This window comes from Pipistrellus kuhlii, unplaced genomic scaffold (genome assembly GCF_014108245.1).
Source record: "Pipistrellus kuhlii isolate mPipKuh1 unplaced genomic scaffold, mPipKuh1.p scaffold_m20_p_3, whole genome shotgun sequence".
In the NCBI taxonomy this organism is placed as follows: Eukaryota; Metazoa; Chordata; class Mammalia; order Chiroptera; family Vespertilionidae; genus Pipistrellus; species Pipistrellus kuhlii.
The window spans coordinates 99,213,107-99,236,113 of NW_023425529.1; positions in this window are offsets into that span (position 1 = coordinate 99,213,107).

Sequence of the window (23,007 nt, forward strand, 5' to 3'; positions counted from 1 at the left end):
ATTTCACTCCTGGAGTTGGTCTTTTTCACCCATCAGCCAACCTGGGACGACTACTAGCAGCTACTTCAGACCCTTTTCACCTCAGGAGAGATAGAGAAGAGTCAGAGGAGAAGGGAGGAAGTTAGTCCTTTGGCCAGATGGCCAATCCACCACAGACCCAGGGAGAATCAATGCTATTTTTCCATCCAGAAGGCTGAAATGGGATCACAACACTGACCGGGGAAGGGAGGCTCTCGACAGGTATCGCCAGGCTCTTCTCAGGGGCATCCGAGCAGCAGGTAGGAAGCCCATCAACCTTTCCAAGGTAACAAAAACAGTACAGGGACCAAACGAGAGGCCCATTGCCTTCCTCGAGAGGCTCTGTGAGGCATATCAGGTGTATACCCCAATAGACCCTGATGCTCCAGAGAATTGGCGGGCTATCAGTGTAGCATTTGTGTCCCAGTCGACCCCAAATATTAGAGGAAAAAAATTACAGAAGTTAAAAGGCTTTGAGGGAAAGTCACTTTCAGAACTGGTTGAGGTAGCCCAGAAGGTCTTTAACAACTAAGATCAGACTGCTAACCTAAACATCAGAATGGCAAAGGTCCTTCTAGCCATGAATGAAGTGAAGGGACAGCAAAGGGGGATGGGAAGAAAGGAATGGGAGAAGAAAGGACAGAATCAAAAGACTCAGTTGGGGAGAAACCAGTGTGCCTACTGTAAGAAAGAAGAGCACTGGAAACGGGAGTGTCCTGAGCGGCCAGGGAATAAGGCAGCCCCGGTGTTAGTGGAAAATTGGACTGAAGGCGTCAGGGCTCTGTGGGCCCCCAAGGAGCCCCAGGTAATGCTAAATTTGGGGGGCAAGCCAGTAGATTTTCTAATCGACACCGGAGCCACCTTCTCTATACTGCAACACCTGGTTGGGCCAATTTCTAAGGACGGAACTCCCATCCAGGGGGCCACAGGACGAGTAAAGTGTTACCCCTGGACACAAGCCCAGATTGCTAACCTCAGGAAAAAGACTGTTACTCATTCCTTCCTCGTTGTGCCTGAATGTCCCTATCCCCTCCTAGGGAGGGATCTGCTCAGCAAACTCCAGGCCACAATTTCCTTTGAAGGAGGGGAGCCTCAGGTGCTTCTTTGGGGACCTACAGACCAGGAAAAAAAATCCTCCTTACTTGTCCACTAGAGGAGGAATACAAGCTGCATGAAGGACCTTCAGAGGCTCCTCACCAGGATCCTTACCTTGGGAGGCTTTGAGATGAAATACCAGGGGTCTGGGCGGAAGGAAACCCACCTGTATTAGCAGCTCACAGACCCCCAACTAACCAGTTCTAGCCACCCCAGTTAGGGTGCGGCAGTACTCTATGAGTCAGAAGGCAAAAATAGGGCCAGCAAAGCACATCCTAAGATTAAGGGAAGCTGGGATCCTGATTCCCTGCCAGTCTGCATGGAACACCCCTTTACTCCCTGTCCAGAAGCCTGGGACAGAGGACTTTAGGCCAGTCCAGGACTTATAAGAAGTTAATAAAAGAGTAGAGACTATCCACCCAACGGTGCCCCGCTGATACACACATCCTTAGCCTGCTCCGGCCTGAGCACTGATATTATATGGTCTTCGACTTAAAGGATGCCTTTTTCTCCCTCCCATTGGTGCCGTAGAGCCAGCCAATCTTTGCTTTTGAATGGACAGATCCAGAAGAGGGGGAGTCAGGAGAGTTAACCTGAACAAGGCTTCCGCAAGAACTCCCCTACCTTGTTTGATGAGGCTCTGAACCAGGACTTAAAGGGGTACCATCATAGTCACCCAGGCATCACCCTACTCCAGTAAGTCGATGACCTCCTACTTGCTACTGGGGACCGGAAGAAATGTCAACAGGCAGCCCAGGACCTGCTGGTGACGCTGGATCAACTTGGGTACTGTGTATCAGCCAAGAAGGCCCAGCTCTGCTCAACCAAGGTAACGTACCTAGGATATAACATCGAAGAAGGTAAGCAGACCCTCTCTAATAGTAGAGTTCAAGCCATCCTCTCAATACCCATCCCAAAGACGAAGCAGCAGGAACGGGAATTCCTGGGAGCACTAGGAATTTGGATCCTAGGTTTTTGGACGGGGGAGTAAAGGGGTGTTCCATGCAGATTGTCAGGGAATCAGGATTTGCACACTTTGGATCCTAGGTTTTGCTGAAATAGCCAAGCCCCTATATTCAACTATAAGGGGTAGATACCCAAGCCTCTCCTGGATGGGATATAGAGGAAAAGGCGTTCCAAAAGTTAATTAAAATAGGCCCTCACGAGTGCTCCAGCTCTGGCACTGCCTGACCTCACCAAGCCCTTCCAGCTTTATGTGGCAGAATCTCAGGGGGTTGCCAAAGGGGTACTAACACAAACTCTGGGGCCCTGGAAGAGGCCAGTTGCCTACTTGTCTAAGAGTTGGACCCAGTGGCTGCAGGATGGCCAGGCTGTCTGAAGGCTATAGCAGCCATGGTTATACTGGTTAAGGAAGCCTCTTAACTTTTGGCCAAGACTTACAAGTGGTTGCGCCCCCACGCAGTAGAAACCCTACTGAACAGCCCACCTGAGCGCTGGTTGTCAAATGCTCATATTACCCAGTACCAGGTGCTCCTGCTACAACCACAGAGGGTAAGCTTCTTGAAGACTACAGCCCCAAACCCTGCCACTCTCCTCCCTAAAGAGGGAGCTGAAACTCCCCTCCATGACTATGAAGGGACCCTGAGGGCCGCCCTAACAGACCAGCCTATTTCTAACCCTGAGGAGACCCTGTTCACAGACGGAAGCAGCTTTGTGGAGGACAGTGTCAGGTATGCCGGGGTAGTTGTAGTTACACAAGAAAGAATCATATGGGCATCATCCCTAGGACATGGGGCTTAAGCACAGAAGGCAGAACTCATAGCCCTGACCCAGGCCTTACGGTGGGGAAAGGACAAAAGAATCACCTATCTACATGGACAGTAGATATGCCTTTGTTACAGTGCATATACACAGAGCCTTATATCAGGAGAGGGGCCTCCTTACCTCAGAGGGGAAGGATATTAAAAAATGCTCCAAAGATACTAAAACTTCTTTCAGCCATTTGGGGCCCTAAAGAAGTTACAGTCATCCACTGCAAAGGGAATCAAAAAGATAATTCCCCTGTGACAAAGAACAACCAATTTGCTGACAAAATGGCTAAAGAGACTGCCAAAAGACCAGTAGGGCCCCTAGAAGTGCTGGCAGCCATACCCACTCGGAATCTGGAGCCCAACCCCAGGAACACCCCCAAGGAAGAGGATACAGCGAGGAGGTTATAAGCAAAGGAAACTACCAATGGGTGGCTAGAGTTACCAGATGGGAGGCCATTAGTACCAGAAGCCCTTGAATGGACCATCGCCTCCCAAACACACAGGAGCACATCTAGGAGAAACTAAGTTAAGAAGAAAATACTATATCCCTGGGTTACATAAAATGGCCTGGGATATAGCCAGGAGATTCCAGATCTGCACACAGGTGAACCCAGGACCTCCGATAACCGCCCCGCCAGGAACCCGGTTTCGAGGTTCAAGCCCTGTTGAACACTGGGAACTCGACTTTACTGAATTGCCCAGTGGATTGGGAGGATACCGATATCTCCTGGCATTTGTGGACACTTTCTCCGGTTGGCCAGAGGCATACCCGACCAGGGCTGAAATAGCACAGGTAGTAGTTAAGAAACTCCTCTCTGAAATTCTTCCCTGGTTTGGCCTACCTTTATTCATGGGGTCCAACAATAGCCCACTATTCATCACTAAGGTAACCCAGTCTTTAGTAAAGGCTCTTAAGGTCACATGGAAACTACATTGTGTTTATAGACCTCAGAGTTCTGGACAGATAGAGACTGAATCGGACACTTAAGGAAACCCTAACTAAACTAAAATTAGAGACAGGTGAGAACTGGGTAAGTCTCCTCCCCTTTACCTGCTCCGGGTTCCTGCACCCCATATGTAAAAGGGCTGACTCCCTTTGAAATCATGTTTGGCTGTCTGCCACCTCTCCTACCACGGCTAAGGGAGGAAGAGCTAGCTGTGTTATCTAATAGAAATCTCCTCGAGTCTTTGCAGGCACTCCAGAGCAATACAGCGGCTGCAAGACAAATCACCAGGGCAGCATACCCGGAAGCCCACCCACTGGACCCGGACAGCCCACCTGTGTGTGCTCCTGGCCACCTTGTCTGGGTGAAGAGGCATGACCCAGATACTCTTGAACCATGGTGAGAAGGGCCATTCCAGGTCATCCTGAGCACCCCAACTGCCGTTAAGATTGGGGGAAAGAAGCATTGGATTCATCGAACTCAGGTCAAGAAAGCTGATGAGACTGCTGAAAGATGGACAGCAAGGTGCACCGAGAACCCCCTCAAGGTCAAACTAACATGGGACCCCACATAAGTAACCTTCTTTTATTCCTCCTTACCTGTGCAGAGAATACCCAAGCAATTGAAAACCCCCACCAAGCCAGGTTTTTTGTGTGTGTGTTTTTTTTAAAATATATTTTATTGATTTTTATACAGAGAGGAAGGGAGAGAGATAGTTAGAAACATCGATGAGAGAGAGTCATCGATCAGCTGCCTCTTGCACACCCCCCACTGGGGATATGCCCGCAACCAAGGTACATGCCCTCGATCGGAATCGAACCCGGGACCCTTCAGTCCCCAAGCCAACACTCCATCCATTGAGCCAAACCGGTCCGGGCCCAAGCTCCAATTTATATGTGGGAAATTACCTGCACCCTAGATGGAAAAGCCATCAGTAGAGTGACCACCTCTGGAGCCCCCACAATTGGGGCTGACCTATGTAAGATATTTGGAGAAGGATGGAATTGCCCTCCTACAGTAAGGGATATGGGTTATCTAGAGAAAATACTGGGTATGTTGCTGCAAAAACCTATGGGTGTGGGATGCTAGACCTTGAGAAAGGGCTTTGGAGGACCCAACATTATGTCCTTGAGAAGGACCACTGGATATGGAAGTGAAGAGGACTATTTTGTGCCTCGTGGGGATGTGAGACATTAGCCCTGTGGAAAAACAGTTGATTTAACAGTGGGGGCTCCTGCAGGAGCCCCCACTGCTAATTGCATGATTGGGAACTGTAACAGATTATTATCCAATCCTTAAACTGGGGGACAGACTATTGGGAGGGAGGTAAGAACTGGGGTATCCAGCTATATGTCTCTGGCCAGGGCCCTGGAGCACTTTTTTCCATCCAGAGACGAACCCTACCCTGGGCACGAAACCCTATGGGTCCCTTACGTCCCATTCTCCAACCCGAACCTCAGAGGCCCCCTACGGTGACACTGGGGCCCCCATGGTGACAAGAACCCCCAGATGAAACAACACGGAGATGCCAAAACCAGCTCCAGCACCAACCAAGGCACCAGGATTACTAAGGCTCCAACAGGAGACATCCCATCGGGGCCTGCTGGGGACACTGGATGCCATATTTCGCTTCCTTAATAAGACCTCCCCCAACATAACCAATCCTGAACCCCTATATTATGTGGGTATCGGGGCAAACATTTCCTTTGAGCAGAATGGGTCTGAGATCCGTAATAGTTCTGTCTAAAGCCTGCCCGAGGGCCTCTGTGTATGGGGACATCAATCCTGCCTTACTCTAGAGGACCTACAGGGGACTGGAACATGCATAGCCTCAGTGAACTACCCGCTTGGAGTCCTCCCCATACTCGTCTTCATGGACTCAGGTAACAGAACTGCCTAAAGAGTATGATGAGTCCCTAAATAGGTATTTTGTAGCACCAGGGAGAACTTGGTGGGCGTGCAGCAATGAGATAGTACCTTGTGCCTTCCCCACTTTTTTGCTCTCACCAACAAATCCTGGCTTATGTATCCTTACTCATATCCTACCACAAGTATACTATTACTCTGGGGAAGGAGGTAGAGAACACTTAAGATAGAACCTAGAAGGAATAAGAGAGTGCCTGTCTTGGTCCCTCTCCTAGTGGGACTAGGCCTGGCAGAATCTACGACCATTTGAACTGCCGCTGTAATAACAGGACATCAGAACTACAAAGCTAAGACAACAGGTCGATCAGGACCTTAGCACCCTTGAAAAATCAGTAGGACAGCTAGAAGACTCCTTAAGCTCCCTAGCTGAGGTAATCCTGAAGAACCAGAGAGGATTACATTTATTATTCCTAAAACAAGGAGGCTTGTGCTTGGCACTAGGAGAGGCCTGTTATTTTTGCACAAACCACTCCAGCATCATTAGGGAGAATCTAAGTCAGCTTAGGAAACTCCTCTTAGATCGGGAAGAAAGGAGAAGGGCCAAAGGAAATTGGTATGAAAACTTGTTCACTTGGTCACCATAGCTGGCTGACTACCCTCTTGTCAGCCATAGCCGGACCTCTGGTCCTCCTGCTCCTCATTTTACTGTAGGGCCCATGCTTTGCCAAATGCTTAATAAACTTCATCCAAAGTAGAATACAGGCTATAAAGCTCATAGTCCTCCACACCCATTACCAGTGAATCCCCGGAGAAGGAGAGAAGGAATCTGAATCAACTAATTGATTCACAGTAAAGACCAGTAGGGAATGTTCTGGGCTGCAAACATTGTACAGCTCCTCCACTGCCTGGAGACAGGATGCCTTAGGACAGAGGGAGGTAGAGTAGGTCACTGGGTTGGAGTTTAGAGGGAGTTAGAGATTCAAGCTCTGGCCAAGCATGTCCAGGCATTGCACCTGTGCCCCAAGTTTCTTGGAAACAGCTGAAATAACTTTTGTAACCTTTGGATTGTCATCGAAAATATCCTAACTTACTCTTGTGGTTTTTGTGGTTTTTGTGGTTTCTGAGTATAAATTTGCTATAACACCTATAACCTGCACCGCAGTTCAGCCTTTACTCAGTAGAGTGCTGGAACTGCAGTCACTGGCCAATTTATTAAAGGCTCATAAAATTTTGATCTCTGTCTCTGGTAGTCGTCTCTTGCAGGTCGCCCCATAACACAAACCATCTTTTCTGTGAAAGAACAGTGTACAGTCACCACTTTGGACTGTCTGACTTGGGAGCTGCCATTTGGCCACATGGATTGCCACTCCCCCTAGGGGCTGCCGTCTTGAAAGAGCAAAGGCCAAACCTTCCCTTTGAATAAGCCAATGTCTTTGTAAGCAATTTGATTAAGTTTTCTAAGAAAGTTACTGAGACCTCCCATGATTCCTCTGTATATGTAAATTAGCTAAAGGGGATACTCTAAAAATATAATTAAAATTTTTAAATGTCTATAATTATAAATAATTATAAATTTAACAAAAAGGAGACATTTAAAATTTTTTAAATCTCTTCCACTAATATTTATAATGTAAATTAAGATTGTTGTTAAAATATTAAATTTGACAGTAAAATAATGGTTAACTTTACGTAAAGTTACTTGTAATATAGCTAGTGATTAGGCAATACAAGCCAGTATTAAGCAGCAGCCCTGTAAGTTACTTAGTGTAAAGAAAGACAAAGATTTTTAAATAATAGTTTTTGTAGCCCGAGAACTATTTTGAAAGGAAATTAAGAGAGGTTTCTTTCAAACATTTTAAGAACTCTAATTAAAAGTCAATATATTTGACCTCATAAACTGAAGTGAATAATTTATGGTTTTCCTCCATAATGAAGTTTATGTTAAGTTACTCAAAGACTAATTGCAACTAATGTCAGTTATTGTCCATAACCAGGAAAAGTAAAGTTAAAAGATAAACCTTATTTCAAGTAATTTAAATTGGCTAATTGAAATAAATGAATACTCATGAAAACTTAATTGTATTGAAAAAAACTGTTCATGAAGTATTAACTAAAATTTTTATTGATACTTCATCTCATAGTAAAATTGCTTAACATGCAATGTATCCAAAGTAGTCATATTTCTGTGCACAAATTAAAATTAAAAGTTATCAAGACTGCACTGTAAATTTTCAAAAAGCCTCCTAATATTGAAATAAAAAAAGGGGGGAGTAGTGGAAAAATATAATATCTTATAAGAAAATAATCCTGGGGGGCAAACCAAGATGGCGGCATACGTAAACACCTAACTGCAGCCTCACACAAAAATTTCAAATAAATACAACTAAAATACAAATGGACATTATCCAGAACTATAGGAAAGTTGACTAGAAATTCTACAACTAGAAGGAAAGAGAAAACCAGAAGGAAAATCAGAGGAGCTGTAAAAGCCTAAGGTACAGAGGCACGGTGCACACAGAGGAGAGGACGGAGCTGGAGAGGAGGGGCGGCCGAGTGCCTGGCTGGTGTTCCCTAGCGGGAAGGAGATAAAAGCTCCAGACTGCACTGAACCCCAGTTCTGGATGAGACCCTGGGGACCCAGGCCCAAACAGAGGGAGTCTGGGCTGTGAGGCGGAAACCCAGGGGAGCGGCAAAAGGCAGTCCCGGAGGCACGCACATTACATGCAGAGGACAGACTTTTCACTGTGTCGCTGGATTGCCCTAGTGGGAAGGAGACAAAAGCTTGGACTGTGCTGAGCCCATTCTGACTGCACTGAACCCTAGTTCTAGGCCAGACCCTGAGTCCCAGGCTCATATGGAGGGAGTCTGGGCTGTAAAGCGGAAACTCAGGGGAGTGGAGAAAGGCAGTCCCAGAGGCGCGCACATTGTGCACAGAGAATGGACTATTGACTGTTCCACTGGATTGCCCTAGCCACTAGGAGACAAAAGCTCCAGACTTCTCTAAACCCCACTTCCAACCCCACTTCCAACTGCACTGACCCCCAGTTCCAAGCTCACTGGGTGAGAGCCTAGACAGTTTGGTAGTGGGCGAAACTCTAGGGCACCTTTCTCTCAGAGGTACTTGCAGCAAGTATCGAAGGACACTGAGGAACACTGAGACTCAGGAACCTCATAGGGTGGAATGAGGGGAAGCCAAGGCTGTAGGCTCCACCTTGAAACTCCGCCCCATCCAAGCTAAGCACAGAAACTTTTCCAATTTTCCAAGTCTATTAGAATAAGGTTGTCTCGCCGGGACCGGTTTGGCTCAGTGGATAGAGCATCGGCCTGCGGACTGAAAGGTCCCGGGTTCGATTCCAGTCGAGGGCATGTACCTTGGTTGTGGGCACATATCCAGTAGGGGGTGTGCAAGAGGCAGCTGATCGATGATTCTCTCTCATCAATGTTTCTAACTCTCTATCCCTCTCTCTTCCTCTCTGTGAAAAATCAATAAAATATATTAAAAAAAAAAAAAAAAAAAAAGAATAAGGTTGTCTCCTGGCATAGACACAGCTGATCCTCACAGCCAATTGGCCTGGAGGTCAGTTGGAGGTCAGTTCTCCCAAGTGATACCCAAAACAAGCAAGAATTAACTACAATAAGGCTGTACACACAGTCCACAAAGGGGTGCACCAAGAGGGTCCATCTCAGGTAACTGGGAGACTGAACCACTGAACCATATAGGACACCTTAGCACACAAAGCCACCCTACCAACTCAGTAAGCTGTGAAAATGACGAGACAAGGAAACAGATCACAAACAAAAGAAATGGAGGACAAAAAGCAACTGGATATAGAGTTCAAAACCACACTTTAAGGTTTTTAAAGAATTTCCTAGGAAAGGGCGATAAAATAAATGAGACCTATGAGGATATGAAAAGGGATCAACTAGAAATAAAAAGGGATCAACTATAATAGAAATAAAGAATACATTCTCTGAAATAAAAAATATTATAGAGTCCTAAAAACAGGATGGAAGTTCGCAAGAATCAAGTCAAAGATTTGAAACATAAAGAGCCAGAAGACACTTGTCCACAAAAGCAAGAAGACAAGAGAATCCAGGAAGTTGAAGATAATGTAAGAAACCTCTGTGACAACTTCAAGTGAACCAACATCAGAATTATGGGGGTCCCAGAAGAAGAGAGCGAGCAAGATACCGAAAACATATTGGAAGAAATAGTGACAGAAAACTTCCCCCACCTGGTGAAAGAATTAGACTTACAAGAACAGAACCCCAAACAAAAGGAATCCAAAGAGGACCACACCAAGACACATCATAATTAAAATTCCAAGAGCAAAAGACAAAGAGAGAATATTAAAAGCAGCAAGAGAAAAGCAGGTAGTTACCTATAAAGGAGCACCCATACGATTGTTAGTTGATTTCTCAACAGAAACCATGCAGGCCAGACGGGAATGGCAAGAAATATTCAAGGTGATGAATAGCAAAAACCTACAGACAAAAATACTCTACCCAGCAAAGCTATCACTCACAATCTAAGGCCAGATAAAGAGCTTCACAAATAAAAACTAGCTAAAGGAGTTCATCACTGCCAAACCAGAATTATGTGAAGTGCTGAAGGGGGTTCTTTAGGAAGAGGAAGAAGATAAAGATAAAAATTATGAACAACAAATACGTAACTATCAACAAGTGAATCTAAAAACCAAGGGAATTAAAAAATCTGATGAACAGCTAAAACTGGTTTGGCTCAGTGGTAGAGTGTCAGTCTGCAGACTGAAAGGTCCCAGGTTTGATTCTGGTCAAGGCATGTACATTGGTTGCGGGCACATCCCCCCGGTGGGGGTTGTGCAGGAGGCGGTTGGTCCATGTTTTTCTCTCATCGACATTTCTGGCTCTCTATCTCTCTCCCTTCCTCTCTGTAAAATACCAATAAAATATATTTTTTTTTAATCTGATAAACAATATTAACTGGTGAATATAATAGAATCAGAGGTATGGAAGGGGAGTGAACTGATGATTCTTGAGGAAAGGGGAGTGGGGCTGCGGGAAGAGACTGAACATAAACTGTGCACCTATGGATGAGGACAATGAGGGGTGGGGAAAGGGCAGAAGGTGGGGAGGGAACCTGGGGGACGGGAGCAATGGAGGGGGAAAAAAATTAGGAACATTTGTAATAATATGAATAAAGATTTATTTAAAAATGTAGAGAGCTGCCTGAGAAGGCACATGGACATTCTTTCATTCTTATCAGCTGAGCCCGAGGGCACTGGCAGAATCCTGTTATCAGTACTGATTTCTTAATTCATGTGCTTGGATTGAGGAACAAATAGGACCTTGACTCACCCAGGTCTTGATATGCTAAATCTTGTACCAAAAAAAAAGGAACTTACCCAGATTTTGATGAATAGGATCTGGGCACACCCGAAACTCCTTTTGACCTTAAACTGCCCTTTGGAAGCCAATAAATATGCTGTGTTGTCTGTGGTGAGTGTGACTCCATCAGAGAGATGGCACCCACCTAGCTCCCAGCTTTATGAATCTATTTCTGCCTCTTCTCTCTTTCTTTCTCTTAATTTTTTAATCCCCAGCTCCTCCCCTCAGGAACCTTTCGTTTTTCCATGCAGGACGTGGAAAAAGGAGAAACACCACATAAAAAAATAAAAAATTAAAATAATCCTGTAAATTACATCAAGAAATTTTATTTTAAAGATTAATTTTCATTTGTAATACTGATAACAGGACATCCATGAAAACTTACATGCTGTCAAAATAAGCTAAAGGAAAACTGTTTGGGCAAAAATGAAAAAGGATCCTAAGTCAAATTTATAGAAAAGATTCCTTTACTAACCTTTGGCAGATAATATGTTTGTATATTTCCAGAAAACTCCAAAACCATGTGGATTCCTGCAACAACAGATCCCAGCGAGAAACTGACCAGATTGCTCCAGCCACAGACATAGCAGTGGCCCATGAGACAGAGGAGAAACAGTCCAGAAATGAAGATAGTGAAGACGCCTTGCCATACTAGCAGTCAGCAGCTGTGTGTCACTGCAGGTTGCCCAGGACCAAGTCAGAGAAGGTCGGACCTGCATTGCCACCATTTGTCCACCATCCAGAACTGAAATATCATTGCTGACATGTACAAATAAGGAACTGTTGGACATTGAAATTGGGACTCAAAGAACTGTTAGCCCAGAAACTTACTACAGACTGATTCATTTGCTTTTCAGCATAACCACTATTGCTTGTCTCATTTTTGTTCTCATATGTTTATTTCTAGTCTGCAGATGCAAGATTTTTTAAGGAAAAGAAAGAGAGGAGATGTTGGAAGCTGCCCATCGCCTCTACTAGCAGAAGGAGGTGGACAAGGAACCCGGAATGCTGGTCAACCTTGAGGCTCTGGCTGGAGTCAGAGCCACACACCCACTGTTTAGTGGAGACAATGGTAGCTGAAGCAGCTTCCACCTTTTAGTCTCATGTAAATCCTTACTGATAAGATAGTATGCCTGTTACTGGAAATTGTCTGCCTAAGGGCTATAGGTGGATCCCAAACCTGAATAAGGGAGCTCAAGGCCAGAGCAAAGCAGAGTCCTCTCCTGGGCTTCCACTTGGCCCTCAATTCCCAAGTTAATATTTTCTTGTCTAGTCTCTTTCATTTGTGTGTGGCCTCCTCCCGTGAACCTGTACCCTAAACCACGTGGGACATGGGAGAGACACTCACAACTGGCAGTCCAACGTGGGGACTTGCAACTGGCATCCCAACATAGGGTACTGGCACTGTGTGTCTTTTTCAAAAGTATCTATTTAGGTCCTTTTCCCATTTTTGGATTGGATTATTTATCTTCCTTTTGTTAAGTTGTATGAGTTCCCTGTAAATGTTGGGGATTAAACCCTTATTGGAGATAACATTGGCATATATATATATATATATATATATATATATATACACACACACACACACACACATACATACATACATACATACATACATTTATATATATTCTCCCATGCAGTGGGCTTTTTTGTTGTTTTGTTGATTATTTCTTTTGCTGTGCAGAAGCTTTTTATTTTGATGTAGTCACACTTATTTATTTTCTCCTTAGTTTCCATTATCTTAGGAGCTGTATCAGTAAAGATATTGCTACCGTGTTTCCCCGAAAATAAGACATCCTCCAAAAATAAGACCTACTTATAGGTTTCCTTCTGAGTGAAACATAAGGCATCCCCCCAAAATAAGGACCCCCCCTAGGCTAAACATGAGAAATTTGGTCCACTAATTCTGAAAGAAATGGAGTCACAAGAAATTCAGGAATTGGATTGCTATGATGATGTTCCAGAAGATGATTGTCATTGAATAAGTGAGTAAATTCTTGATACTGTAGGATTCACAGTTTGTCTGGTTTGTGTTGACAACTACCGTACTATCGTACCGTATACAAGTAATAAATTTCCTTTATTTTCATTTAACAATAAATGTGTACCGTATTCTTCTTCATGGAAAAATAAGACATCCCCTGAAAATAAGACCTAGCGCATCTTTGGGAGCAAAAATTAATATAAGACACTGTCTTATTTTCGGGGAAACAGGGTATTACACAGTGGACATAGGGTGCTCACTTGAGTCCATGTTGTGAAGACATAATGCAATACTGTCTCACCCAAGATGACTACGACTGTAAGTATACCCATAAGGCGCATATTCTTAAAAAGTCTCTACCTTTAGGGGAAATAGAACTTATAACCAAATATTTACTGCATATTTGTGCTAAGTGTAACATGTATGTATGAGGTACAGAGAGGATTAACAATTTGCTTGAGGAAGATCAAGGAAAATGTTATGGGAGATGGACACCTTTAAAGCAAAATTCAATGAAATCCTTAGTCTTTATCTTCCTTTACCTGCTGGAAGCATCTGACATTTAATTCATCCTCATCTCATTTGGATTCTGTTTTCCTCCCATCCCTCTAGTGAAAGCTCTTTCTCTGTCCATCCCTTAAACGTTGAGAGTCCAGTCTACTTTAGGTGCTCCAATCTATTCACTTTACACATTCCCTCCCCTGACCACCCCATCTACTCCAAATGATTCAAATACCAACTGAATGTCAATGACTCCCAAATCTGTATCTTCAGCTCAGATCTCTGCTGTGCTTCAGACCCAGGAGACACCTGCTCGAAAGTGTCTGCTACACAGCGCCTCACTTTAAGATAGTACTTCAAACTTAAAGGTCAAAAAACATCTGAAACTAGTTTCTTATCATGTATTACACAGGCCTCCGCAGAGCAGAAATAACCTCTGGGTGAGAGGCTTACAGGTGGCTATTTCCCTCTTTCTGTTTCAAGCACCAACACAAGTACTTACAGTACTGACTTTGAAAGCCTGTCGGTACTTCAGCAATGCACTTGTACTTGTAAGCACATTCCTTGCATCAATTCCAACAATCCCTTGAAGAGCAGGAGAATGTTAGACCAAAGGAAACTTAGGAAAGTGGTTAATTTAAGCTTGAAACCTTTACTTAGTTTGACATTCTTTTCAGGATATTTTTAAAAATAAAAACTGAAAAGTATTCTCTTTGATTTGTAAATGAACTGAGAGATGAAAACAATATTTAGACTTGAAACAAGAATCTGAAAGTTCAATAAACAAACAAACAAACATTGCTTTGCTGAACAAATAGCACCAGTCTTAAAAGTGACCAGTAAAAGCAACTGAGGGGGAAAAAAATAGGTGAAGAGCAAAACAGGTTAGGGAGACCTACTAACACACTTTCTTAAAAAAGAACGGAGGAAGTGAGTGTAAGACCAAGGGTGAGACCACAAGGAGCAGCAACAGGAGCTGGCAGCTTGGGCCCAAGGGACCAGACCTGTCCTCCCAGATTGGAAAAGAAATGGGTCCATGCAGGCAGTGCAGGAAATACATAAAGGACAGGGAAGGATCCAGAGCATCTGGAGTGAGCAGAGGCCCAGATACTCCCCCGGCTGCATAGACATGACCTAATGGGGCCTGTAACACTGTGACAAAGCACTAAGTTCTCACAACACATAAGGCCTGGCCTTTACTTCAGGGCTGACACTCAAACCTGCTCCAACGCAGAGCAGAAAACTAAAACACTGTAATGGGCTTTCTTTTATTACATGTCCATGTAATAAAAATAGATATTATGAAAAAGGACCAAAGGAAAAGAAAATATGGGATGAAAAATCAGAGAAATAATGTAAGAAAATGTCCCAGAACTGAAGACACATATTTCTAAGAATGACAGGATCCACTGAGTACCCAGAACAATAAATGAGGCAAGACCACACCATGGTACATCATATTCCCTAGCACCAGGGACAGAGAGAATACGCCCAAAGCTTCCAGCGAGGAAGAAAAGAAAAAAACCAACAAAATAAGGTCACATAAAATGGATCTGAATCCCTGTGCTTCTATTACAGATACCAGGCGGTACATAATGCCTTCAAAATTTGGAGGGAAAATTGTTTCCCACCTAGAATTCTGTAACAGTTCCAAACAATCAAGCAAGTCTAGGGGAAGATGAAGTTACTCAAATACTTCTTAGTAAATACGGGTGTATGTCAAGAAGTGGGACGGCCTGGTGCCAGCTCAGGAGAGTGAAGGGCAGTTCCTGAACTGTATTTGGGCAGTAGTTCCTGATAGAAAAAGAGTCGAGAGAGGAGGAGTAGGAAGATGCAAAGCTCCAATAAAAAATAAAAATGGAAGTGATACATCTCAGCTCACAGGAAAGGTTACTGATAAGAATGGGACAAATATTTTAAGTGTTGGGGGAAAAAACAACAGTAGATGTGAGAGAAAAGCAAGCAAAGGTAAACCCAATACAAGGAAGAGCAGAGCAGATAGGTCACCTTTCTCAATGGTTGAATGATACTTGGCAGAGATATAAACACAAGAAAACTGCTTGTTTTAATAAAAAATTACAATGTAGCTGTGACAGGAGTGGAGGATGTGGAAAATGGGGGAGTGGAAGAATGAAGTCCTAATCTACCACAGCCAGAAATCAACAAGCCAAACACTAGGGGGAAAGACGAGAAATAATAACACAGCAAATGATAGTGAAATATGAGGGTAACACTTGAAGAATGAAATAATTGAGCGATTGCCTCTAAGAAATGAGACTGAGATGAGGAAAATGGAGAGCATGGGTTTTTTTTTTTCCTTTTTAATACTATCTGACTTTAAAACACATACATGAATTATTTTGATAAAAACTAAATTAAAAAAAGGAAAGCCCTAGCTCATTTGGCTCAGTGGATAGAGCATTGGCCTGGGGACTGAAGGGTCCTGGGTTTGATTCCCGTCAAGGGCACATACCTAGGTTGCAGGCTCATCCCTGGTGCATGCAGGAAGCACTCAATCAATCAAGGTGTCTCTCACATAGATATTTCTCTTTCTATGTCCTTCCCCGTCCCTTCCACTCTCTCTGAGTCAGTGGAAAAATATCCTCGGGTGAGGACTAACTAAAAAAAAAAAAAAGGGAAAACGGCAACATTTAAAATTTGCCATGTTTCTCTCTACATTTTCAAGCAACCTTACCTTTTGTGTGGTGTATTCATTAACAAGAGAACTTTTAGCCCAGGCCCCCAGAGTGCTTGCTAGGCAGGAAAGACCAAGGGAAACTGATCCCTGGGCCCTCTCAGAATTTACAGATTCAACATTTCTAGAGGAGTGCTCTGCACATTTAGAAGGACCTCAAATGAATCTTACCATCAAGCTAGTTGGGGAAATGCTGACTAGTGAGTTAACCCATCATACACACTACAATGCCTAAGAAAAAAACCCAGTCACTTTTTTCTGGAAGGACCTTCCGTTTGCTTGGTACCACCGCACAGTCTTAGCGAATACTGGGACCAGTAAACTCAGTGTGTATCTGGTTTTCTAAATCAGCTGACAGCTCAGCTCTCCTTGTACCAGCTCTGGAAATTCTTTTCATTAAATTAACAGGATCCTTAGAGCTAACAGAGCATGTTTCAATCATTAACAATAAAAACACAACAATCCACATCGATAATTTCCTGTTTAAATTTTCAAGTAATCAAAGGTTTATTCAACTTAAGCAACTATATGTTGCAAATACCTTCTAGAATTTCTCTAGGATCCTGATATCCTCTGGCTTTTTACTGTGTACTTTGTGAGTATCCACTATTCATGTTCTGGAAGCATCGTCTCCATGTTCACCCTGCCAATGTATATTTCTTTTCCCATAAGATACCTTGGTCATCTTCATTTATGTAAATGCCATAAAATACACAGCTCTTTACAGTCTTGGAAATGCTCTAATGTAATTATCTTAACTTATAATCATGGAATGCTATTAATACTTTGAGTATCTGGATACCATGTATACTTATCTCGTGTCTCGTCAAAGCCATCTTACTAGGTACGGATTATTAATGCCTCTGCTCATATGAAGAAACTGGCTGCGGTTGGTCATGTGGGGACTGGGCACAGCCACCGCTTCCAGGCCAGCTGTCTTCTGTGAGCTGCCTCCAGTTTTCCTGTTTGAAGCACCAATTATTTCCACATGTGTCATGATATGAAAAAGTTCAGGAAGTACTGGGTTAATCCAGATCTGCTTTGATCATCAATCAAAAGATTAAAAATATGTAGGGGTAACAGAATCAGTACAACAGGATTTCTTTAAAATGCTGGTATAGAAAAAAGCACTAACAGCCATGATATAGGCCCATACTACTGATTTCTAATATTCTTTTTTTATTTTTGGGGAGAGAAAAATATAGAGACATCGATTTGTTGTTCCACTTATTTACGCATTCAGTGTATGTGTCCTGACTAGGGATCGAACCCACCACCTTGGCATATCAGAACGATGCTGTAACCAACAGCTACCAGGCCAGGGCTCTCATACATTTTTTTTTCTGTCTGCACTCCCTCTGTCATGCCCCACTTAGGAAATCTTAAGGTGTATTCCAACAACCTTCAATAAAGTAACCTCCAAATATAAATGTTAGCTCACTGGCATAACTTTAAATTCTGGGGTAAAGAGCAATCATGGTTCCCTAGGCCAATACTAAATGTACTAAAGATAAGTCTGAAATAAATTCCACTTGTTAAGAAAGAGAAGTCCTTAAATGTCAGTGGAAAAACTTTATAGAATCAAGCTTAGAGCTGGAAGGATCTCCTTTTAAAAGACAAAAAACTGAAGCCCAAATTATTTAAGTTCACAAGCAGCTGAACTGGTGCCAATTCCCAGATCTCTGGCTCCCAACTGCACTTTTTTTTTTTTTTTTTAGTAATATATTTTTATTGATCTCAGAGAAAAAAGGATAGAAAAATCAATGATGAGAGAGAATCATTGATTTGCTGCCTCCTGTGAGCCTGCCTCTCAGACACGTGCCCTGTTAGGGATCAGACTGTGACCTCCCAGTTCATAGGTGAATGCTCAACAGAGCCACACTGACCCAGCCCAACAAATGCACTTTCTAGGACAACTCCAGAGCTCCCACTGATGCTTCTGACTCTCTAAAACCATAAAACAATGTCCAAGTACTTCCTGCTCCTCAGGGAAACTGAATTGCTGATTAATATGCAACTAACAAATCATTGTTTGAGAAGCCAGCACTTAACCTTATGCCACTAATTAAACTTAAATTTGTGATATTTAAACACAAGTAGTCCTTATTTATATCTGTGAAATAAAAAGGCAGCTTTGTTTCTGCATAGATCAGAAACATCCTTAAAAATGAATTAAGGCCCTAGCCGATTTGGCTCAATGGATAGAGCGTCAGCCTGTGGACTTTAGATCCCAGGTTCGATTCCAGTCAAGGGCACATGCCTGGGTTGCAGGCTTGATCCCCAATAGGGGTGTGCAGAAGGCAGCCAATCAATGATTCTCTCTCATCATTGATATTTCTCTTTCTCTCCCACTTCTTTCCTCTCTGAAATCAATAAAAATGTTTTTTAAAAAGGAAAAAGATGAATTAAGTTCTTTATATTGTTATTTTGGGGGCACTTGATATATTATGATATAGCAAAATCTCTAAGTAGCGGTTGCCAGAGAGGAAGAAGATAAAGGAAGACAAATACATGGTGATGCAAGGAGACTAGACTTGGAGTGATGAGCACAAAATCGAGGCCACAGGTGTCATTTTACAAAGTGGTATGCCTGCCATAGCCAGGTAGCTCAGTTAGTTGGAGCATCATCCTGATGCGCCAAGATTTTGGGTTTGATCTCAAGAATCAACCAATGAATGTAGCAATAAGTGAAAAAAACAAATCGATGTCTCTCTTTCGCTCTCCCGCTTAAAAAAAGAAAAATCAATAAACTCTATTGCTTTAAAAAAAATTATAAAAGGAAACTTGTTATTAACCAATGTTACCAATAAATAAAATTTTAAAATATATGTACATATGCCATCTTTGAACTCTAAATAATGAAAACAGCACAAATAGAATTTTCTTCCTTGTATTGACAATACAGTCCAGATGAGTCAACCAAAAACAGAATGTGAGATTGCTGCAGAAGTGGAATAAACTGCCTAACACAGGATTAGCTGATTGAGGAAAAAGGCAAAATAGCTTTAAAAAAAACAAGATATCATATTTGCATAAATTCTTCTGCACTTAGCAGCTCTACTTTATTTATTTTTAGTTTTCAATCAAGCTTTTAATGAAAAGATAATAAAATAACAGTTTCTCATCACTGTACATTAAGACTGCACACTTTTGAATGGAGAGATCAGTCGTAGGCGAATTGCTTTTCTATAACACGCAAGGGCTGCAAACTTGCAGCTCTGACCTGAATTTATCCAAACTCTTGAGGGAAGTGAACTCAACGTGATGACTGACAGTGGCGGTGGCCAGTACAGGAGTGCGATCACAGGTGTCCCTCCCCCTTTCTGGGAAGGGCATAACGTAAGGACATGATCCCTCTTCCAGTTCCAATTAAATAAAACAGCTAGCCGAAACCGGTTTGGCTCAGCAGTAGAGTGTCGGTCTGCGGACTGAAGGGTTCTAGGTTCGATTCCGCTCAAGGGCATGTACCTTGGTTGAGGGCACATCCCGGGTAGGGGGTGTGCAAGAGGCAGCTGGTCGATGTTTCTCTCTCATAGACGTTTCTAGCCCTCTCTCTCCCTTCCTCTCTGTAAAAAAATCAATAAAATATATTTTTTTAATTAAAAAATAAACAAAATAGTTATAACCCCATCCTTCTCCCTCCCCCTCGAGGTATTTATGAATGGGCCAGTACCCAACCTGGGGTCCCCCAAGGGGGGAGGGGGAAAGCAAGTGATGGGTAGGGTACAGGGAGGCTCCCCTCAGCACCTGGCCCCACAGGGCCCTGCCAAGTGGAGGGGGGGCCTGGAGATCCTCCCTGTCCCAAGTGAGGTCTGTTATGCAGCATTTCTGAGGTCAATAAATTACAGCAATAAATAGCAAGGTGAGGTAAGGGGAGGAGTTCCTGGTAGAAAAAGTGGGGTGACTGAAACTGGGAGGACTGGGCAGCCTCAATTCCCACAGTGCATACCCACCCCCTCGTTTGGAATGTCAGACTGAGGCTCTGGTTAGTTCCCTCTCCTGGCATCGGATTCACAGGTTCAATAGCATCTGCCCCAATGTGGCTCTGGGGAAGAGCAAGGCCTTGGTCCCTCAGGGGCAGAGCGGAGATCCCTTGTTTGTTCGCCCGAGGCCTAGTGCCTCTGCTTTTGTCCCCCAAGTCAGGGGACAGGACGGACACAGTGACCTCTTCCCTGAGCCCTGCCCTTCCAGCTGCCCAGGCTTCACCCCAGCTCAGGACGGTTGCATGGATGGCGGCTGGGGTCGGCTTGCCCAGCCAGCCATCCCAGATCACACTCCTGCACTCGGTCAAGTCCAGTGGATACTGATGGGGTGGGGTTAGAGGGCAGCCCGGCCCCGAGTGGTGACTAAGAGGAAGCACACGCATGTCTGGGTCCGGATTGTTCGTTCACAGGCTGAGGTGTATGGCTATGCTGCGAGTCTCTGAGATTATTTGCTTAAAGGTTCGTCTTTGTTTTGCAACCCTGGACGAGCCCCTGCAGTGGCTCGGTCTGGCAGGGGCATGTGGCGGCAGAGCCTGGGCTGCCTCTCGCTTGCCCCAAGTCTGAGAAATAAATACATTCATTACTGTACAAACATATTGATGCAAAAACACTGTTCAGTGTTTGCACCGTCTGTGTTGGTAAGACCAGCCTAATAAGCCCCTCCTGCCTCTGGTGGTGGTGGGATGGGTCCCCAAGGACCGGGACCAGCCAGAATCAATGGATGTGCAAAGGTCCTGGCTTTTTGGCTTGAGAGGGACCCTCACATCAACCCACCCAGGATCTCAGGCAGAGCAAAGGTGGGCTCACTGCCATCCCAAGCCCAAGCCCAAGCCCAGCCTCGGTCTTGTGGTCAGAGCCAACAGCACCCCGCTGTGCCAACTGGCCGGGATTGCCAGAAGGCTGGGGGGCCAGTCAGCACTGGCCCAAGCTCTTTGGTGTCAGCTGGGCTTGGATGCGGGGCTGGGAAAGAAGGCTCAGGTTGCTGAAGCCGGTTTGGCTCAGTGGAAGAGCATTGGCCTGGGGACTGAAGGGTCCCGGGTTCGATTCCGGTCCACAGCATGTACATTGGTTGCGGGCACATCCCCAGTGGGGGGGGTGCAGAAGGCAGTTGGTCGATGTTTCTCTCTCATCGACGTTTCTAACTCTCTATCCCTCTCAATTCTTCTCTGTGTAAAATCAATAAATTAAAATAAAAAAAGAGGGCTCAGGTGAACTGCCCACCCCGTAGGTGCCCTCTGCTGGGGGCTCTATCCAGGCCGACCTGGAGGGGCCTCAGCAGCTCTATTTTTTATTTTTATTTTTTACATTTTTTAAATTAAATTATTATCTGTGTACATATTTTAACAATGCCCCCCCCCTCCCATACATACCCTCCCTCCCCAAAGTTTTGTGTCCATTGGTTGTACTTATACGCATGTATACAAGTCCTTTGGTTGATCAATTATCTCCTCCAGACCTCCCTACGCTCCCTGCTGTAATTTGACAGTCTGCCTATTGCTTTACTGTCTCTATAGCAGCTCTACTTTAAATCACCAGATGCCTAGACTCATTAGGGAAGTTATAACTTCCGTACCCATGTTGGCTAAGACTGATAACAAGCAAACAAGGACTTTCAATTCTTACAAGTTTTCTTATGACGTTTCAACCACAAAAAAATCTAGGAGTTCCTTCTCTAGAAAAAAGTGACCAGTGTTTTTATTCTTGGGTGCTACAGTGTTGTCTGAAACCCAAGAACACCAGCTCTGTGTCACCAGTAATGACATCTGAGTTGGTTCTTCATTTTGTTTCCTGCCACAGGCGGCCAATTCTGCAAGAACAGATATCATTTCTTAAATGCCATCAAGGACAAATTAAGGTAGAAATAGTTTTTCCCAGCCCCCACAAAACCATAGAAGTCCTATCCCCAAAGTGAACTAAAGTCCTGATGTCAAAATTTCAGAGTCCTGGGGGAGGAGGGGGGGATGTTTTCATGCACCTAAATAATATGTGAAGTGCAACATTTCAGTGAAATCAGAATCGTGTCTGAAGCATATCAGTAACACATAATAATTCTTGTAGGGTGAAATGTCTCAACTTTCACAGATCATGTCTTACCTGCGAATTTGCAGTGGGGAAGGGGCGGGCAGAAGGAGAGAGAGAAGTTGCTTCCCAAACTCCCTTGTAATTTTTTGCATTTCTATCCCAGTCCCCTGTCTTATTACAGAAACACACACACAACTTCTTTCCTACTCTTCACAGATAACTCCATTCTTAAAAAAAAAAAAAAAGGGACAGAAGGAGAGGATCCAAGATGGCTGCTCGGGTAGACACCTAACCGCAGCAGCTCACAACAATTTCAATGGAATACAACTAAAATGTAGAGTGGACATTACCCAGACCTACAGGTAGTCGACTGACTGAAAACTCTACAATAGGAAGGTGGGAGAAAACCAGAAGGAAAATCAGAGGAGCTGAAAAAAAAGCCTAAGGTACGGAGACATGCTGCGCGCTCGCACGTACGCGCGCACCGAGAGGTCGCAGACGGAGAGGAGGAGAGGGCTGGAGGCTGCCTGGCGTTCCCTAGCAGGAAGGAAATAAAACCCCCAGCCTGGGCTGAACCCCCGAACCGGCAGCGCTGAGCCCCATTATGGGCCAGATTCTGGGGACCCAGGCTCCGTCAGGGTGAGACGGGGCTGGGAGGCTGAATCCCAGGGGAAAAACGAAAGGCGGGGGGGCCCCGGAGTCGCGCGCACTTTGTGCGCAGAGGACTGAATGTAGACTCTAATGCTGGATTACCCTAGCC